The sequence below is a fragment of the Crocodylus porosus genome, unplaced genomic scaffold (assembly GCF_001723895.1).
Source record: "Crocodylus porosus isolate Cpor-Errol unplaced genomic scaffold, CroPor_comp1, whole genome shotgun sequence".
NCBI classification, from domain to species: domain Eukaryota; kingdom Metazoa; phylum Chordata; order Crocodylia; family Crocodylidae; genus Crocodylus; species Crocodylus porosus.
The window spans coordinates 73,189,159-73,205,779 of NW_017728947.1; the positions used below are offsets into that span (position 1 = coordinate 73,189,159).

The 16,621-nt window shown below is 37.8% G+C and overlaps 1 protein-coding gene and 1 long non-coding RNA gene across 4 annotated transcripts in view; one reads left to right on the top strand and one right to left on the bottom strand.

Moving 5' to 3' along the window:
- Positions 1-9,326, bottom strand: part of LOC109321215 — a 15,650-nt gene extending 6,324 nt beyond the window's left edge. Inside the window, exon 1 of the long non-coding RNA XR_002103997.1 lies at positions 9,203-9,326. This is a non-coding gene — a long non-coding RNA (uncharacterized LOC109321215). The remainder of the gene's footprint in view (positions 1-9,202) is intronic.
- The window catches only part of MIPOL1 (mirror-image polydactyly 1), a 277,415-nt gene that overhangs the window by 162,426 nt on the left and 98,368 nt on the right, over positions 1-16,621 (top strand). The window lies entirely within an intron of this gene.

Sequence of the window (16,621 nt, forward strand, 5' to 3'; positions counted from 1 at the left end):
TATATGGGGAGCTCTGCAGGCCAGGCCCTGTGCACTAGATTGGGAATGCAAGGTGGTACAGGCTTGATCCCAGCATGAAGGGGCAGTGTGGGGCCCCTGGAGCCCTATTTCAGACTGGTCCCATGCCATTCATCTGTTTCACGGGGCCAAAATCATGAGCACTACTGAATCAGAGGATCAGGATTCAGAGTTATCTTGATAAATTATAAAAAAAAGACCGAATAAATCTGATGAAATGCTATAAGGACCGAAGCAAAGTACTGCACTTAGGACAATCAAATGCAAAGTGGGGAATAACTGGTTAGGGTTCAGTATTGCAAAAAAGGACCTGTTGGTTATAGTTGACTGCAAGCTGAATATGAGTCTTTAGGATAATATTGTTGCTCTAACAGCATTAACAGGAGAGTCAGGTGCAAGTCATGGGAAGTGATTCTTCTGCTCTCTTCAGCACTGCTGAGGCCTCACGTAGAGTACTTTATCCATTTTTTAGCATCATGCTTTAAGAAAGGCCTGGACAAATCCAGAGGAGAGTAAGAAAATCAACTAAGGTTGCTTGCAGATGTGAAAAAAAAGCACTTTACTTTAAACTTGGCATGTTCCTGTGCCAGACCCAGCACATGCCCAGAAGAGGCAGCGCATTAGTTCAACCCAGCTCTGCAGCGTCTGTATGGATCCGGTGCTTTAGTGGTGCTTTTTGACACCAAAACACCAAAAAGCCCCACTGAAGCACTCAGTCTATACAGATGCTGCAGAGCCAGGTCGAACTAATGCACTAGTTCTGGTAAAGCCTTTTTTTCCCCATGTCTGCAAGTAGCCCAAGTGTCTAGAAAATGCAGCTTAGGAAGAAAAAGTGGAAGAATTGATATTTAGTCTGCAGAAGAGAAGACTTGGGAGGCAAACAGTGGAGGTCAGGGGAAGATTGATAACAGTGTCCACATACAAAAACTAGTGTTATAATAAGGAGAATGGTGATTGGCTGTTCTAAGTGACTATAGAAGGGTGAGCAAGATCTAATGGACTTAAATTTCAACAAAGGAAATTTAGATTGGAACTTTTTAACTATGAGGATAGGCAAGACCTGGAACAACTTACCTAGAGAAGCTGTGGAATCTCTGTCACTGGAAGTTTTTAAGTACAAAACACTTGCAGGGATAATTTAGACAAGAATATTCTTTCTTGTGTTGGGAACTGAATTAAATGACACCCTGAGGTCCCTTCCAGTCTTGTTTTTCTGTGATGTTATCTTTTAAAGAAGGAACAGTTACTAACTCAAGTTATAGGCAATGTAAACCTTACAATTTACACTGTCTTGCATTCCTACTTCTAGGTGTCTTCAGTGAAACATGGACTATGAACTTCAAGGGTCCTATGTGGGTCACCTACTCAGCTCTTTACACTCTCACATATGAACACAAAGAGGCATGGGGTAGAAAATGGCTTAAAGCATATACTAAGCAAGCAGTGGGTTTATGATATGTATTACAGCTTTTTAGGGATATCCTTGTTCCCAATGGATTACATATACCCTTTCATGTGAAGCCAGTGTTTAAATTGATTGTTCCTTTGTTTTTATCTTTCTGTCTTTAAATAAAGTATCAGGTAAAGCAACTGTAATTGTAAATATGTTAAAAGGAGTAAGAACTTCACTCATTTCTCTAGATTGCTTCTTTTAAGCTGCATTTCAAGTGATGATGTTAGCATACAGGAAGGTTTTCATAGTTCCTTATCAAATTCAAGTCTGTGCCTTTTGCTTTTTTAATATATAAACCATGGGTGGGCAAAATGGCAGCCTGGGGCATGTAGGCAGTGGATAGCCCTGACAGGCTGCTAAGTATGACTGGGGAGGTTTTTAAACCCCCACCCTGGCCTGCAAGGACCCCAGCTGGGGTGTGCCTGAAAAGGAAAGCAGCCCTTGCCAGGCTGGTCCTGGGTGTGGGGCATGGCCAGACACTGTGAAGAGGAACAAGGAGGGGGCTAAACTCCCCTGTCTCCCCTCTGTCCCACTGGCACAGGGACCCCACCTGGCTTTCTGCCTTGCTGGCTGCTTGTGGAGCCTGGCCAGAGCTGGGATGGGCAGCAACCTCAGGTGAAGAGGGGGCAGAGAAGGGAATTAAATTCCTCTGTCTCTGCTCCTGGGCATGGGTATGGGGGCCCCAGCCAGGGTCTCCCCAGCTTTCTGCCCTCTTGGCTGCTCATGTGGCAGGGGGCATGGCCAGAGAGGCCAGCATCTGCTCACCTCACCCAGGGCTGCCAGGCTGAGCCCTGGGAGCCAGGAGCAATCCGGCACGCAGATCCTGTGGCCCCAGCTTGAGCCTCTGAGCCGGCCCTGGCTGCCAAGGCACCTGCCCACAGCTGCAGCACCATAGCCTCTGTGCCACTGCCCAGCCACCTGCCTCCCGTGTGTGCCAGGCTGGGCTGTCATGGAGCTGCAGCTGGCTGGGAAGGGCTTTGTGTCTGCGGCCCAATCCAGACCCACTCTGCTACCTCCCCCGGGGCTGAGCAGGGCTGGCTGAGCAAGGCACTGAACTACTGGAAAGTGGGTAGAGCAAGACAAGTGTGGTGGTGGCCCCTGAAGGCTCCCCAGGGCTGAAACAGCAGGGGATTTGAGAAATATAGGACAGAATGAGAAAACAGTCTTTGTTTCAGGACAAGGATGTTTTCTAAAGCAAACAGGATATTGAATCAAGCTATACTTATTGTGTATGTATATATCAGTGTTTATATATCTATATATGTAATGTGCAAACTAATTGTTTAGGTTAAAAGTCAAAGTCAAACTTTTGATTGAAAAGTCAAGCAATCAAAAGTTAGGGAATGCCAGGTTAACAAGGCAACCTTTTTTAGGGTTCCTTAGGAATATATATTTATAGTAAAGTCTTTAACTAAATGATCATGTGCTAATTGTTCCACAGCATTCTTGCACCACGCAATCTACAGGATAGATAGTGCTTACAATATTTTGTTTTATCCTCACTGTTCGGTGTGTGGATCCATGCTTTATCTTCTGCACACTATTCCAGCCCTGTTCTGAAGACAGAAATTATTAATTACCTCATAGATTGTTCTATAGCACTCAATGCTGTATAATCTGAGGGCTTCATAATCATTTATGTTCACAATATCCCTGTTAAACAAAAGTGTATTATTATCCCCATCTTGCAGATGGGAAAATAAGGCTCAAAGAGATTAAGATCAAAAGTGTCCACATGTTTGGATGGTGAATTTGTGACATCTTAGAGCTGGCTTTCATAGCTTCATAGAGTTTGAGGTGACTATTTGAGCTGTCTGCATCACATGCTTTTGAGTATCCTTCCCTGGGAACGCAATGTAAACACACTCCAAAAAATGGTAGAGTCTTCCGCTTCCTAGTATGGTTTGTTCCACTGGTTTATAATCGTCACTACATGTGCCTTCTTTCTCATTTGAATTTGTCTGACTTCAGCTATTGGTTCTAGTAATGCTCCCTCCACTAGATTAAAGGGCCCTATTGTATCCAATTTTCTCCTCATGAAGATGCATAAACATCATAATCCATTTACTTTCTTTTTTAAGTTAAACAGAGTAAGCTCATTAGGTCTTTCTTTTTATCTAGGAGTCAGATCATGTGAGCACCTCTTTTTTGTTCTGTGTTCAATTTTTCAGCATCTTTTTCAAAATAAGGACATCAGAACACTTTGCAGTCAGTGTTCTGGTATCCATCTCACCAAGGTGTCTTTGGCGGTAAAATCACCTCCTTAGCATTCTCAGTACTCCTCCGTTTATACTTCTAACAACTGGATTTGTCCTTTCTGCCACAGCATAACATTGACACTTCATGTTCCATTCTTCATCCAATGTTACCCCCAAGATATTTTTCAGTTACTGATTTCCAAGGTAGACTCCCCCTGCAGGTATGGCTTGCGTCCCTTGTTCCTAGTTGTATAACACTGTGTTTGGCTGCATTAAGATATGTTTTGTTTGAATAGTCTTGGCTTACAGAGTTATCCAAATGCTCTGTCCTCATTGTTATTTGTGGATGATTCAAAAATTGGCAAATGTTATCCCTATTTTCATTCACATTTCTTCAATGCAGTTTTTTTCCTCCCATATTTAGGAAATTGGACCTGAAAAGTAATTTTATATTTACTTCCAAAATGTTTAGGAAAAGATTGAAAGCCCTACAGAGACATCCCTTTTCCATAATGATTTTCTCTGGAAAATGGCTTTTTGGAGGTCTGTCAGTTAGACTATTCCAATAATGTGTATTTTATTTTTATTGTACAGTGCTAATTTTGAGTCTGCATGCTTTGCTAAATCAAACACCGTACAAAAGTTTGAAAGGCAGAATGTATCCCTTCTATTAGATACCTTAGTACACTCGTATTCTACCCACTCAAGTCCATACAAAAATGTACTTTTGTAATGTTTTCATGCTTATCTTAAAACTAATTCACAAGAAGCAGCAAGGAAAAGGAAGACCTGGCTCTTTTTGTTAAGAGTTTTTCAGGAATAAGATAAAGCTTTGTCACCTAAGTGAAATAGGATCTGGATCTACGAATATTCCATTTGCACGTTTGTCAACCAAACTGGTAATCTCATTAAAGAATGAAATTGGATTTCTTTGACAGGGATATTTTTTAAATGTTACCTGGCTAGGCTTATATTCCTGCTCTTTAATTCTAAATTTATTAATCCCATATTCATTTGCCATTATTTTGCCTGGGATTGATATCAGGTTTACTGGTCTAGAGTTTTATGGATCATCCTATTTGTCTTTTTTTAATATTTGCACAATATAAATACTCTTCCAGTCATTTGGAGTTTCTCTGACATGCTAAATTCATTAAGAGTGAGTATCAACAAACCAATTATCTCAATCAGTTCTTTTTGTACACTTGGCTGAAAGTTATCCAGGTCTGCTGTTTTAAGAATATTTATCCTTTTGGTAGAAGAGCCTTAACCTTTTTAGATTTGAGGCTCCCCTCAGAAATGACAGCTCTTAGTTTTCACTCATTTTTTGACAACAGAAAAATAATAGAGCAGTTCTTCTGTTGAAAAGAACTCAGACCACAACAGGTCAGAATCTTTGACACTATTGATTCCTATTTGAAATCTCTGGGTTTATCTTGTGAATTATGTTTGCTAACCTAACAGTGCTAACATTGTATGGCACCCCACAGCACCCTTGAAAGGATCTCAAAGATCCCAGAGTGCTGTGAGACGTTGGTTGAGAATCACTGCTTTAACTAAATGCTGTTTAACATCCTCCTTCATTATTAATGGACTAGAAAATGCATCATTTTGATAAAGCACAACAACTGCTTCTTTTTAAATACTAAGCAAAAATATTTAATGAACAAGTCTTCCTTTTTTTCATAATTATTACATTCTCTCCATCTAGTAATGGGATTGTCATATTGCTGGTATGTTGCTGTGGTTGTTCCACTTAAGGTACTTTAAAAAGCTTTACTGTCTTGAGCCCTACCAACAGTGGGTTTTTCCCAGCTGGCTTTAGCTTCCCGTATCAATTTAATACATTTCATAACTTCTAGCTATTACTATCTATTGTAGGTTTTTTATTACTTAATATATTGCTTTTCATTTCCAATTGTTGCCTCTACTTTTACACTGAGTTTTTTCCTAACGTTGTTGTTTTCCTGGGTTATTAAGTAATAGCTTTTTGGCCATATAATACATTCGTCTTAAAGAACTCCCTATTTTCATTCACATTTCTTCAATGCAGTTTTTTTCCTCCCATATTTAGGAAATTAGACCTGAAAAACCAAAGATAACTGGGTAGGACTGTTTCTTTCTTCATACCGAATGAGTCAGGGTAGGCTTACTTCTGTCTAGATACCTACCACCTTAAAATGCAGTGATTCAGTTCTCTTAATGCATCAAAAATGAGTTCCAAAAAGAGTTCACTTCTGTTGGATGTACCCTATTTTAGAAATGTATGGTTTTTTTCCTTTTTTTTAACAACATATAGTGATGTTTTACAATTGGCATATGTCACTCAAGTTGAAGTCCTCTATATCACTTACAGAAAGGTGCTTAAGGAGAAAGGCATCCTATATGGTGAGTTAATTCATGGGCTGTAATAGACCTCCGCCAGTATCCCCTCCTGAGTTCTGCTAAGCACACTGTTCTTTGCATGTTCAAGATATGTGCTTCCAGTCACTCATAACTCTAAAACAACATATATATTTTGGTGTTAACTCATGTCTATATTTTTTTTTCCTAGTATCAATACTGCAAAGTATATTGGAAATCAGGTCTCAGAAACAGAGCTTCAGTCATCCTGTACTGAGATACAGAATTTAGCCCAAATCTTCATCTGCTTCTGACAAGAACCACTTCTGTCCACCAGAATGTGATATACTTGTAACAGTGATAAGGAGATTATCCTCATTAATAAAGAATAGCATTCCATTTTGAATGACCCCAGGCGTTCTTGGGATCAGTTATATTCAATAAATTTCTATTTAAACATTGTTTAAAAAGTCATCAAAAGGGGTTCTGATTTTAAAATGAAACGAATGCAATAAGTATGCTGCTTGGAAATCCAGTAGTATGTTTAATTTTTTCGTTATTTCAATTGCAACTAATATTAGTCTATATGAAACACATTTAGCAGATTATCCTAACCTTGAAACAGATTTCCTTAGCATTATGCTCCCTTTTTCTTTAAAGTGTTAGGTCCAAAAGTACTAATGATTGTGATAAAATAGCCTTCTTTGTAAAATAAAAAAAACATTAAATCTAGATTACTGTGCTAAAATGTATAGTGCCAGGGAAGGTTTTTAAAATCCATATAGATGACTGAAAGAGTTAATTTTGTGGTTCTAGCAAGAGTAGTTGTTGGTCATTTTTTGCAGTGGAATAATTAATCTCAACATTTGTGTATAGGATAAGAGAGTGTATAGAGGGTCATGTTAAACTGAAGGTTATATTACATCATTTGAGCCACTGGAAAGCTTCTATGTAATATGAAAAACCCTGTTTTGTTAAAAAGTCACTTGACTCACTGCTGTAGCAACAATATGCAAGATCATTGTATTGTCAAGTGTACTTTGTATTTACCAATCAATGTTTACTTACTGTGGTTTTTCTTAGTGGTGAAGCTTATTGTAGATGCTAACTGTCAGTTTCAGTGTTTGCAGCAACAAGTTTCCCAACCTAAACCTTAAATGACAAGACTGATAATGATTATTATAAGCAAACATTAGTGTCAAGCTTTGTTATTTAGAGAGGATTGAGGATATTCTAAAATTTAGATGCTTAATATAAATTAGTATTAAAGATTGTAAGAGAAGAGTGTGGGAGGGGAGAGGGAAGCAGTAGGACCTGCTGGGAACTCAGTCAAATGAATGGTTATTTAGCAGTGAAATGTTCTGCCCTATAACCAGTTGTTTGAGCCAGCCTTTTTCCAGGACTGGCTACCAGGGTGAGATTCACTTCTACCTATTGGACAATCTAAGTGGATTTAGGTGCCTAAGTGTGATTCTGTGCCACCCTATTCAAGTCCCTGAAAGTTCATATTTATGTTTGTAATACACCATCACCTGACCCTTAAGACTGAATCATGTAAAAAGCAGCAAGGAGAAGAAGGACTTTCTACCTCCTGTATTAACAGTTTTTCATAGACTTAAGTAGGGTGGCATAGAACTACACTTAGGCACCTAAGCCTACTTACCCACCTAATAGGTAACAAAATATGGCCTCCTGTCTCATGGAGTTTGATGCTGTAAAAATGAGAAGGTTTTTGTTGGTACACTATTCAACAGTTATTTATTTTAGAAAGTGCTTAGTGTTTTAATAGTGCCGTGTTTAAGCGGATTAAAAATAAAGAAACTGAGTTTCTACAATAAAACATGTTTATTTAAATTAATGTCAGACACTGGAAGAATAACAGATAGAAATAACTGAAATAATGCCACTATGTATAGTTTATTGTAGCATAAAATAATAATAAATATTTGTGGAAAATTTCTACTAATAACCTCATTAATGACCAGTAATTATGGCAGTCCCGTTTCCAGTCCACAGTAAATTATAAATATATTTGTTTAATGTATTTTGACAGTTGCTATTCAACTTTTAGTAGGTGTGGGAGGTTCATAACTTAGCATTAAATCTGCATTATATTTTGAAAAACAATTAACTTTTAATAATATGCAGTCTCCCTACAGCCTATAATGATAAATCTTTAAGAGTCAGGAAGAAAGTCAGTATTTTATGTGCACTTTGAAAGGTGTAAAAGAGTGTTTTTTAATACAGTCTAAGAATCCAATCTGTTTGAATAGAATTTATGACATTTCGATAATTGTATAAAAAGTCAGAATTAAGAGGGTGGGATAGGTGACTGCTAACTTCATTGAAAAAGAACAAATTAGGCACTTAAATTTACAAACCCTCACTGTTATGAGTTGAGCCTTTGAAGTACATTTGATTGTTTGTTTAATGTACATGTTTTGTAGAAAATTCAGAAATGAAGTGATAATCTACAGTAAATATAATTTCTGTCAATGTTATGATAATAGCAGGGTATGAAATACCAGTAATTTAAATGGAAGCACTGATATTTTAAGCTTGTATACAAGAACTGTGTGCTAGTCATATTGTGGATAGTAGTAGAAAACATAGTATTTATTGAAGGATCAAGCCTTTATTTCACTGTCTTTTTTTTCTCTCTTAACTTTATTTTGTTTAAGGCTTCTTTGCTGTGGTGCCTCCAGCAAAGGTAGTCATGGATATTAATACAATAGCAGAATCCACCCAAGGCTGTTGATAATTTAGTCATGTGAATCAACTCCATCCAAACAGTGTCACTAGGATATAGTTCCTTCCTCAAAAGGGAGTGACCTTTTGATAGATATATGTAAATCTAGAAACTTATTCATTACCAACACTCTACTAATTCCTGTTTTAACCTGTAGAACCAGGAATTGAACCATACATTTTTCTTGGGTACAACAAACATCAGGAGCTACTGTTCTGGTGTTCTCTGTAGTTTCTTGAGGGAAACAAACGAAGGTAGATTCAAATCATCAGGGGATTAGTTTGTTGGATTTTGCAAATCAAGTTCTAGAAAAGAAATGTATAAAGTTGAATGCTGATATTCATTCATGGATTGCAAGAGTCCAAGATATCAAATTTACCCCAGTTTTTAATATAACACATATGCAAACTATTTCAGTCTTAATTTTGATTCATTACTTACCAGGATAAATTTATACTGAAATCTTTCCTTTGTCCTCTTTATCCCTTGCTCACCTTTTCATTCTTTTCATGTCAATTATTAACACTGTGACGTTACTTGTTGCTGCAGTAACTTTGTTTCAGTGCAGCTGTTGCCAGGTGAATTTTGTTGAGAGCTTGATTGGAACATTTACTAACATTTTATGAGATATCAGAACGGATTTATTATAGCCAGCAAGCGTAATTTTAACATTTTATTAGGGAACTCTTTTTACTGTTTCTACAGTTGTTTTCTTTAAAAATAAACTGCAAAGACATACTATAGCTTTGGACAGAATGGGTTATCATCATGATATGTAATACCCTGAAGTATGTATGTGTTTCATTAGCAAGGTAAAGATTAAAGATTAAGACATAAAAGTGTATTGGAATGAATTCAATGAGCTAAATCTGCTCTCAGCCTTATTCAGTGGGATTACATGAGTGCCTCAGAAGACAGAATGTGGCCCTGTTGGATATGAATTCAAATCTTTTTATGTCTGTCTTAAGGCTAAGAAGCCTTGTCCTAATTATGCAATGAGCCAAGTCAAGAGTGTGTGTTCCTGATCTATTAGTGTACACCATGGTACTGTTGCAGGGCCATGAGGCTAAAATCCAGGTGCCTTCAGTTCAGGTAAATGCTAGTGGCCAAGTAAGATGTATTACAATGTGGTTTGTTACTGTTCGAGTATGTTTCACAAATTTATTTTGCAGCAGTAGACTGCCAATAATCATAAATCCATGAATTTAGGTTTATCATTCCCATTTGTGAGGCATCATACAGCCTTAGAATATTAGGCAGCCAAGGCTTCTGCCATCCCAAGTATATGTACACACTCACCTCAAAATGTCATGTTCTCTGTCCCTGCAGAATTATAATAACTTTAATGCTCCTAGTCAATTCCTCCTTTTTCACTGCTAATATTGCTGATATTTGAAGAGTTTCCACATAATACAGCAATTTCTGTTGCTGTTACCATTGTTGTTGCTGTTGCTGCACTGTAAAACTCCCACTAAAACTGACTAATGTTTAGCTGGAGATCTAACCTAATTTACCGAAAAGCATCTTCCACTCATGAGCATAGACCTTCCCTGAGCTTTCCTTGTGACAGAGGCACCATGCTGTCCACTATTCAGATCTGTGCCTAGATGGCATGATCTAGATTTTACTAATTTCTTACTAGACCAAAGTGGAGCCAGACCATAATTTAAGCATATTCACTCCTTTCCTCTCCCTCAGTTCATTTATGGATTACAAACAGGAGGCTGAGAACCAAAATTTGTCTTCTAATAGGAAAACCCATATGATAAGCAAAAAACACTGTCAGGGTGGATTCTATAGGGAAGAGGCAGCTGGGTAGGAGGGGAAGGAAAGACCAAAAAGCAGTGACTTAAAACAGGTACTTCTGGTTCCCTTCCCCCTGTGAGATGTTTGCGATCTTTGTGCCAATTTAAGCTTTCACTACCTATCATAAAAAATACAGAATATTTCATTTCTGCCGTAGAAAGTGAAAATTAGAACTGTCTAAAGGAGAATAGAGTATGAGTTAAAATCAGCAGGGGATTAAAAATCCAGGCAAGTAGGGGAAGGGAGAAATTTAGAGTTCAGCAGAGATTTTTGTAATCTGTAAAACAGTAACGAAAGAGTGCTTATCATTATTTCTCTACTATTTTCTTCATAATGTTCTATCATCAGTTAGTTTTGGAGGATTGTGTGGTTTGCTGTGGTTTATGGCTCTCCTATTTGGATAGCATTGTATTATAATTGCTAATGGAACTCTAAGTACATGGAGGGGAAAGAGGGAGGGTGGTGACTTCTATTTTTAGGTATTTTTTGAAGTACAGAAAATTGATATCTAAATCCAAGTTCTACACAGGTTTTCCTTGTATGGTGTGAAATGAATTCATATTAATAGCTGTAATGATAAATGTTCAAATACTGTGTCCGGGGAGTCTTGATTTCATATAATAAGATTTTTTTTTTCTTTTGGAGGAGAAAGGAGGAGGAAGAAAAATTACTTAGGTTTATTTCAGTGTTCTGTCCCAAATAGCTTAACATACTTCTTTCTTTAAATGTAACTAATATGGGAAGCTAAAGTATGGTATGGTTTTATAAATACATTTGGATAAAACCTTTTTGCTAGCTGGTTTCTTAACATGTTTCTTAAAAATTCTGTGTTTCCTCTTAATTGCCACAATGCCTATTGATGAGTGCAGAACTGATTGTCAAGCTTCTCTACTTAAAGCTGAGTGAACAAGCTGCTTATGATGACCCAACAGAGACATAAGGGAGGTCTATGAAAGGACGAGTATTCAGCCAGCCTTAATCCTTGTTTTCAGTAAGGCAGTGTCTTTAAGTGCAGACTAATTAGTGAATAGACATGGTTGTAGATTCTTGTAGACATGCCTTTTGTTGGCCTCAGATGAACTGCCTGGCTAATATAAATGGTCTAAAATCTCTGTTTTACATTGCTTGTCTTTTTTAATGTACTTTAATAGGATATGGAGACAAGAAAATATAAGCAGAGCAGGCACAAAAGTAAATAAAAGCCATATGACTATCTGTGTTGAGGTAGTATGATCCATTCAGATATTTTTATTGTGGTAGTGGCCCTGACAGTGGAAAATTTGAATGGCAGTACTCTACTAACTGGTCTGTACTTTTTATAATCTTTGGGATACATGAATAACAGAGAAAACTGTAACAATGTTACTTTGCTTTAATGTGGCACTTTTATAGCCAACTAAAGTAAAAAAATAGATAAGCATTATTATTCTATTTCAGAGATGCGGAAAATTGAGCAAAGAAAAATTAAGTGATTTGTCAGGAGTCATTGATGTGTTAGAACTGCAAGCCAAGTCTCCTGAGACTCAGACCCCTGCTCTAACTGTTGGTCTAAACCTCTGTCATTATATATTGTATAACAAGGTTTGCTACTGGCTACAGGTACAGTTCCCTCCTTTTTCCCCCCAATTCAAATGATGTACAGTGAAGTGTAAAGAAAAGACATGTGGCAAGGACATCAGTTCTACAAAAACAGAGAGCCACCTGAGAGAGAGAATAGCCCTTGAAGATAGGCAGAGACATTTGAAATATGGCAAGTTAAATTTAAAGTATCGGTTTCTATTTGCATTCCTCAGAGTTTGTATGTTTCTTGCTCCTTTTATGACATAATACAGATTGGCAGCCATAGCAACTTACTGTTTTCCTCATTTTCTATAATTAACCATAAATTCCAGTGATATTCAGTAACAGTGCCTTAGTTATTGAAACTCATAAGGTTTTTACTGCCTTATCACCTGTATTATTGATTGGAGATAATTACTACAAAGCAGCTGGCTGTTGGTTTTAGGGAGCATCAATTGTTCTCCTGTCCCAGCTGTTGGCTAATAAGGACAGTCAACACATCTGTTTCAACAGCTGGTAATTAACAAAAGCCTAATTGCTGCAACTCTTTTAACAACAAATCTATGAAAGAGTAGAGATGTGGAGGAATATTATTTACTTTGTGCTCAACACTTTCTGTGGCCAGTTTCTTTTCTCTTTTTCTTCTTCTACTTTGAACACCACTGCCTTTGTCTGATGCATTGAATGGCAGGAGAACACAATATGGTAATCCACAGCTTAAGTTTTTCAGATCTTTGTTGGTGTTTCGTATTGCAACATTTCTTTGCTAAGTTACAAGATAAAATGGATCAAAAGCATTTTGTGAAGTTCCATACAACAGCAAAAATCCATAGCAGTGTGCCCTAGGCAATAGGGCTGCCAACTTATACAGCATCCAAAAGAGAATTCTGGGTGTCCCCTTTGCTATGCAGGTTTTACATCCTCAGACCCCCTCCCAAAAAGAATGTTTGTCATTCAGATGACCATCCATTTCAAAACAAGTTTAATATTGCAGTCCAGACTGTCTAAATGAAACCAGGGTGGGTAGATTTTTTCATCACGCTTTAAAATCTGCATATGCTGGTCAGTTTAAAAGTGGCAGTCATTTATTAGCTTGGAATAGACAGATTGTGAGCATTTGATATTATAGAATTGTCAAGGATGGTATGTTTTGCTTGTTTTAACAGTCTGTGTTTCTAGCATCTGTCAATGAACATAAACTCAGAGAAAGATAACATGCACATAAGTACCTACCTTGCATATTTTTTCCTGCATGCATAATGTGCATATTTGAAAAACCCATATATCTAAATAGACATGTGCCTGTATACATGTAGAGGGAAATCTTAACTCAATTTAAATTAAATGAAAAACTCCAAGTGACTACAGTGGAGCAAAATTTCCTGCATGCAACTTAATTTTCTTAAAGATGAAGCTAGATTTTACATTCATTCAGGTACTTGTTTTATATATGCAGAGGAAATGCTTAAATATTAGTTGACCTTGAGCCTTAAGTATTATGAAAGTGTGACCCAGATTGCATATTTGACTTTGACAACCAAATAGTCTACATGAAGCTGTATTTAAAGTTAGTCTTCCAAGTTTTATTTTTAAGCATTTTGCTAGTGCCCTGAAACAGTCAATCTTTGCTGAAAGGTTAGTCAAAGATCACTTGATTAAACTTGCTTCACTAACATTTGGCAGATAGTTCTGAACACTCCGTTCTTCTTTAATTGTCTGTTGGTTATGTTGAAAGGTATGGAAGAAATTCTACCCAAGACCTGCCATTGACTGCATGTAGATTGCATAATATAAAAAAAAATTCTGGCAAGACAAGTTTAGTTCAGCAGGTGTTCAAGTGATGAAGTGTACAGTAGGTGTAGTGAGAAAGTATAAGAGGTTCTTTGAACAAACAAAAACAAAAGTGTTGGCTAAAATTCTAACTAGAAGGATAGTGACATATAGGGAAATATTTACTGTGTGGGCTTAACAGGACATGATTTTTGTACACTATAGTCTGTGGTGATTGACATGGGCTCAATAGCATTGCATGAGTAGAATGCAAAAATTTTGCTTTCTGCACTTATAATATATGCAAGGGTATTAAAGCATTTAACAATTTATAAAAGGGTTTGGGTCTTATTTTCCAAATTTTAGTTTGACTTTGCAAAAGTAAATACAAATGTTATGTTAGCATTTGGAGTTCTTTTTCCACTTATAAATAATATCAAGTGTATAGACATTTCTACTCTTGTAGCTGAAATGTAGCTGAGTTTGGCGTAGGATATATGCTTGGTTTCAGGGGTACAAACAGGACAGAGGCAAATGAACAAAAAATGTTAACAAAAATGGTGCTTGGTCAATTGGCATAAATGATTAGCATTGGAGACAAATTGCTTAATAGCTCCATTTTACTGAGTGCAGGGTTTGTTTTTGTTCCTGGTTAAATATGTTGTGATTTTTTTTCCTCTCTTCCTCATTTATGAGGTGTGAAGAATTTAAAAGCATGCATTTTCTTATCAAAGAGAAATTGGGTTTTTGTGAAAGACATGGACGGATGGGTCTAAAAGTTAACAAATCAGTTTTGGCTGCAGCACAGATATAACATAGGTAACAGGTATAATAAGTTCCCCATATTCTCCTACAAGCATTCTTCAACACTGAACTGAACCACTTATTGCTCATTTTATTGTGTATAGCTGTTCAGTCCCCATTTAATATTTTGAGAGATCATTGCCAGGATGTATTTGAAATGAGTAACGCTAAATTAACTTAATATTTGTGATAGGTGCTAGCTTCATACAACAGGTCAGTGCTGTTCAACTGATAGCCCACAGACCGCATGCCTGAGTGAGGATTTAAGTTGCAGCCCCCAGGCTCCCTCCTCACTGCCACTCCACACTGCTCCAGCTGTAACAGCAAGCAGTCTCCAGGCTCCACCTCTTCCAGCTTTGTCTCCTGCCCTCACCTTGTGGGGGGCGGTTAGAGTGGTGTGGTACAGGGAGCTGAGGGCAAGCCTAGGGGCATGCACTGCAGCTGCAGAGTGGGGCACTTGTGCAGTGTAGCACAGGGGGTGTCCATGCTACCTGTGGCTTGTGGGGCCTGTGGCTTATCTTGGTGTGGCCTTCAGGTGTGGAACTCTGACAGGGGATGTGCCTCTTGGCCACTTCGAAGTTGGATAGCCCTGTCATGGGTGACTAATGTCCTCTATTTGGAACAGCAGGTATGTCACAGATACAGACATTTGAAACTTACCTATGTTGCTCAACCAGTCAGCTTCAAACACAGCCTGGATGACTATATCTAGATTGAAGAAGTTAATTTAGTCCCCACACTAATCCACCTGACCTTTCCTAATGGGAGAGCCAACAAGGACAGGATTTAGTATAATAATTTTTGTGCTCTAGAAGTGTATGCATGTGTTCAGTATACTAAAGGGTAAGGTAACATACCCATTAGTAATACATATCATAGACTTATTCTTGTTCGGTTGGTTTTTACACTTGTGTATGACAACCCAGCATGTCTTTAAAACAATATTTCTCTTTTATGTACCTAATTATCCAAGCTTCTCTGTCCATAAAGGATCTATAAAGCAGTGTGCGATCTGATAAAAATGCATTTTCAGTTAATGCAGCAGATCTACTCTGCTTTAAATGAATCATGTGCAAAACACTCTGGCATGGTTTCCTATCAGAATTAAATTTGCTCCTTATTTTTCATGGGAGTCTATTCTTTTAAGCGTAAAGACTGAACACTTTTTTTTCTCATGGATTTTCAGTGACAGACTATTTGATATCACCAAGGAATAGAGGAAAAGTATATACCCTTTTCAGTTGCCTATAGTTATACAAGTCTTTGCCCTAGGAAGGAAATGATTCATTCTTGCTCTTTATCAAAGTTGAATTTTTTTTGGTGTATATATTTTAAAAGCCAAGATTATAAAATCCAAAAATTACCTTGCTGAAAGACTATTTTCTGATATATGGAAATGAAGTCCATTGTTTCTTCACCTTTCTGCAGTTTCTATTTTGATTGGTAACACAGGTAAGTACTTGTTGGGTCTCTGTGTTCAGGCTACTTGTTTTGAAGAAGTGCCTCCAGCAAATTTTATAATAAAATTTTGCTAACTGGAAGAGTTAGCATCTCAGCATATGATACTACTTGCCTACAAAGTCCAATCTGATATTTTTTTGAATGTGCATCTTGTTGCCATTGCTTCTGTAGCCCTTTTGTTGAAACCTAGATCAGCCCTTCTTGATAGCTACTTTACATAGGTAATAGTTCATTTGTGCTGCAGAGGAAGGGTTTAAGAATCTGTGTCCCTGGAACAGCCCTGGCCAGGTCAGGCTACACCTCTGCCTGGCTGGGACTGCTGTTGGAGGGAGATCCCAGAGCTCTTCCTCTGTAGCCTACCCCCCTCCACCCTCCAACCAAGCAGTGATGTGCTGCAACCCAGCCAGGGCAGCTGCTGGAAGAGAGAACCCAGATTCCTTCCCCTGCAGGGTGCCCCTC